The sequence below is a fragment of the Crassostrea angulata genome, unplaced genomic scaffold, assembly GCF_025612915.1.
Source record: "Crassostrea angulata isolate pt1a10 unplaced genomic scaffold, ASM2561291v2 HiC_scaffold_47, whole genome shotgun sequence".
NCBI classification, from domain to species: domain Eukaryota; kingdom Metazoa; phylum Mollusca; class Bivalvia; order Ostreida; family Ostreidae; genus Magallana; species Magallana angulata.
In genome coordinates this window covers 404,275-410,274 of record NW_026441602.1, presented here as the reverse complement: position 1 = coordinate 410,274, position 6,000 = coordinate 404,275, and positions in this window count along the sequence as shown.

Sequence of the window (6,000 nt, the reverse complement as noted above, 5' to 3'; positions counted from 1 at the left end):
CATGTACATTATAACATCATGTGCATTGTAACATCATATACATGTATGATAAAACATCATGTACAGATTATATAACATAATGTACAGATTAAAATAATGTGCAATTAAACATTATATACATATTAATTTCATGTACATTATACCATCATGTGCAGTATAACATCATATACATGTACAGTAAAACATCATGTACATGTACAGTATAACATCATATACATGTACAGTAAAACATCATGTACATGTACAGTATAACATCATATACATGTACAGTAAAACACCATGTACATGTACAGTATAACATCATATGCATGTACAGTATAACATCATATACATGTACAGTATAACATCATATACATGTACAGTATAACATCAGATACATGTACAGTATAACATCATATACATGTACAGTATAACATCATGTACATGTACAGTATAACATCATATACATGTACAGTATAACATCATATACATGTACAGTAAAACACCATGTACATGTACAGTATAACATCATATACATGTACATTATAACATCAGATACATGTACAGTATAACATCATATGCATGTACAGTATAACATCATGTACATGTACAGTATAACATCATGTACATGTACAGTATAACATCATATACATGTACAGTAAAACATCATATACATGTACAGTAAAACATCATATACATGTACAGTATAACATCATATACATGTACATTATAACATCATATACATGTACAGTATAACATCATATACATGTACAGTATAACATCAGATGCATGTACAGTATAACATCATATACATGTACAGTATAACATCATATGCATGTACAGTATAACATCAGATACATGTACATTATAACATCATATACATGTACAGTATAACATCATATGCATGTACAGTATAACATCATATGCATGTACAGTATAACATCATATGCATGTACAGTATAACATCATATGCATGTACAATATAACATCATATACATGTACAGTAAAACACCATATGCATGTACAGTATAACATCATATGCATGTACAGTATAACATCATATACATTTACAGTGTACAGTATAACATCATATACATGTACAGTATAACATCATATTCATATACAGTATAACATCATGTACATGTACAGTATAACATCATGTACAGTATAACATCATGTGCATGTACAGTATAACATCATATACATGTACAGTAAAACACCATGTACATGTACAGTATAACATCATATACATGTACATTATAACATCAGATACATGTACAGTATAACATCATATGCATGTACAGTATAACATCATGTACATGTACAGTATAACATCATGTACATGTACAGTATAACATCATATACATGTACAGTAAAACATCATATACATGTACAGTAAAACATCATATACATGTACAGTATAACATCATATACATGTACATTATAACATCATATACATGTACAGTATAACATCATATACATGTACAGTATAACATCAGATGCATGTACAGTATAACATCATATACATGTACAGTATAACATCATATGCATGTACAGTATAACATCAGATACATGTACATTATAACATCATATACATGTACAGTATAACATCATATGCATGTACAGTATAACATCATATGCATGTACAGTATAACATCATATGCATGTACAGTATAACATCATATGCATGTACAATATAACATCATATACATGTACAGTAAAACACCATATGCATGTACAGTATAACATCATATGCATGTACAGTATAACATCATATACATTTACAGTGTACAGTATAACATCATATACATGTACAGTATAACATCATATTCATATACAGTATAACATCATGTACATGTACAGTATAACATCATGTACAGTATAACATCATGTGCATGTACAGTATAACATCAGATACATGTACATTATAACATCAGATACATGTACATTATAACATCATATACATGTACAGTATAACATCAGATACATGTACATTATAACATCATATACATGTACAGTATAACATCATATGCATGTACAGTATAACATCATATACATGTACATTATAACATCATATACATGTACAGTATAACATCATATGCATGTACAGTATAACATCATATACATGTACAGTATAACATCATATGCATGTACAGTATAACATCATATACATGTACAGTATAACATCATATGCATGTACAGTATAACATCATATACATGTACAGTATAACATCAGATACATGTACAGTATAACATCATATACATGTACAGTATAACATCATGTACATGTACAGTATAACATCAGATACATGTACAGTATAACATCATATACATGTACAGTATAACATCATGTACATGTACAGTATAACATCATATACATGTACAGTATAACATCAGATACATGTACAGTAAAACATCATATACATGTACAGTATAACATCATGTACATGTACAGTATAACATCATATACATGTACAGTATAACATCATATGCATGTACAGTATAACATCATATACATGTACAGTATAACATCATATACATGTACAGTATAACATCATATACATGTACAGTATAACATCAGATACATGTACAGTATAACATCATATACATGTACAGTATAACATCATGTACATGTACAGTATAACATCAGATACATGTACAGTATAACATCATATACATGTACAGTATAACATCATGTACATGTACAGTATAACATCATATACATGTACAGTATAACATCAGATACATGTACAGTAAAACATCATATACATGTACAGTATAACATCATGTACATGTACAGTATAACATCATATACATGTACAGTATAACATCAGATACATGTACAGTATAACATCATATACATGTACAGTATAACATCATATACATGTACAGTATAACATCATATACATGTACAGTATAACATCATATACATGTACAGTATAACATCATATACATGTACAGTATAACATCATGTACATGTACAGTATAACATCATATACATGTACAGTATAACATCAGATACATGTACAGTAAAACACCATGTACATGTACAGTATAACATCAGATACATGTACAGTATAACATCATATACATGTACAGTATAACATCATATACATGTACAGTATAACATCATATACATGTACAGTATAACATCATATACATGTACAGTATAACATCATATACATGTACAGTATAACATCATATACATGTACAGTATAACATCATATACATGTACAGTATAACATCATATACATGTACAGTATAACATCATATACATGTACAGTATAACATCATATACATGTACAGTAAAACATCATATACATATTAACACAATGTACAGTTTAATATCGTATACATTTTAACATCATGTACATTATAACATCATATACATTATAACATCATGTACATTATAACATCATGTTCAGTATAACATCATTTACAGTATAACATCATGTACATTATAACATCATGTACATCATATACATGTACATTATAACATCATTTACATTATAACATCATGTACATTATAAAATTGTGTACATTATAACGCAATGTACATTATAACATCATTTACATTATAACATCATGTACATTATAACATTATGTACATTATAACATCATGTACATTATAACATCATGTATAGTATAACATCATTTACATTATAACATCATGTACAGTATAACATTATATACAGATTAACATCTTGTTCATTATAACATCATGTACATAATAACATTATGTACATTATAACATCATGTACATTATAACACAATCTACATTATAACATCATTTACATTATAACATCATGTACATTATAACATCATGTACAGTATAACATTATATACATATTAACATCATGTTCATTATAACATCATGTACATTATAACATTGTGTACACTATAACATCATGTACATTATAACATCAGGTACATTATAACATCATGTACATTATAACATTGTTTACACTATAACATCATGTACATTATAACATCGTGTACACTATAACATCGTGTACACTATAACATCATATACAGACGAACTACATGTAGTGTAGTATACATTGGCCATGACTCATAACTGCTTTTACACTTAAACCATTTTTTTTAATGAAACATTATTTTAAAAATGTTCTTGACTACTCTAAGAAGTTCAAAGATCATAGCAAAAAAACATGATAATAAGGTATTGATTACCTATCAAAAACTGCCTTAACTATGATTGATTCTGCACCCTCTTGAGATGGCTTTCATGCAACGATAAACACTGTAGAATTGTGCAAATTTCAGGTGTAAATCTTAATTTAGTCATGCATGCGTAGTAATCCGGAAGAATCTAATCCCAATATTATGCGTCTATAAAACACATCCCAACTTGAATTACCCTGGGGAAATTAAAGATTGTTTTAATAAAAACAAAGCATTCATAAGATCTATAAAACAAGTTAATGAGACACAAAGCGCCGTAAGGAGAGTCTATACATTATTCCCGTTCAGAAGTTTGCTGATGAGTGGCCTTGTTGTCCTAGGAAGGCCCCACAGTGTCATAAACTATCCAAGGATGATCAACGTCCACCCGAATTTCCTCTATCAGCCCCTAGGCTCTTGTTGTCACTATAAAGATTTGTTTCATTAATTCTCCACAGAGGGGGATAAAGTGATTGACATGATTGAGTGCAGTCTGGTTTTCCTTAGGGATAGAAGATGTTTTCATTGTATATTCCAGAGAACTTTCTTAATATACTGAATATCTCTTTTTATTTCGCAAGATTCCGTTAAGCTAGAATGCATTTATAAATTTTATCACGTAGCACATTTTTTTGTAAATCAGGAATCTTAGGTTTTACATTTGTATTTTTTTTAGTGTCGATGTTTCGCAAAATTATATGTTGCTGCAGAACTGTAGCTCTACGGAAAATATCGGATTAACAGTGTCCAAAAACAATTAGCTGCCATGTTCCAAAATTTTTTTTACTCCCATCCGGAAAAATAAAAAATTTACGACTTTTTTAAAAACATGTAGATGTATTTGTATGGCGTCAAATGATGTAATATTTTATCTTTTCTATTTGTACTGCATAATGTTTCATTTGTATTCTATAATATTGTATTTGAAGTAAATAATTTCCATGTACATTGAATAATTTTAGAAATGTGAATTGTATAACATTGTATTTGTGTTGTACCAGTATAATTTCCATTAATTTTGCATTGTATGATATTAAACAACTATTCAACCCGCCTCACAAACCTTGGAGAGTTCATTGTGTGATGATCACGTGCGTTCTCCTTGAGCTGAATACCACGGACTAAAAGCGTGTGCATGTAAAACTAATTTACATAAATAGAGACTAAAACGAGAGTCAACCTAAAAATACGAAGTATAGTTTTCTAAGTCACAACTTACACATTAATACTAGTACATACACAAACATTTATTTCATTGATATGTGAAGTTTTATTACATTTGTTGAAAAGGTATTTTAAGGCAGCATGGTTTGTCACCACGGAGCACGGTTACGTATAAAAATGACGTCATGACGAAGTATATATAGTTTGTTAAATTATCCCATCTTTTTTTCAGACTTCCTAGTGTCTTTTCTTCTCATTTTAAAACGACTCTATACCATTTATTATCTTATTTCCTCAGAGGAAATCTACCACGAACGATGACGTCATTAACTATTCGACAATATAATATATATACTGATAATCTAATTTCTCTGGGGCTCCTGTGATGCCCAAATCAAAATCAAGAGTTTTCACCATCTAAAAAGTACTACATTAAAATACATGCGCAATTAATTTTAGATTTGTTGTTTGCATCAAAGTGCATCAAATTGCATTCTCACAGCTTGCATCTATGTTTTTCAGAATTAAACTTACACTTTTATCACTTTTCGCTGCTTCGTGACATACGACGGCGAGGTTACTATTTGGTTGTATAACACAATATTTGACCGTGGACCGTGACCTCATTTTTGCAGATTTTTTTTTCATTTAAAATTAAACTTAAATATAAAG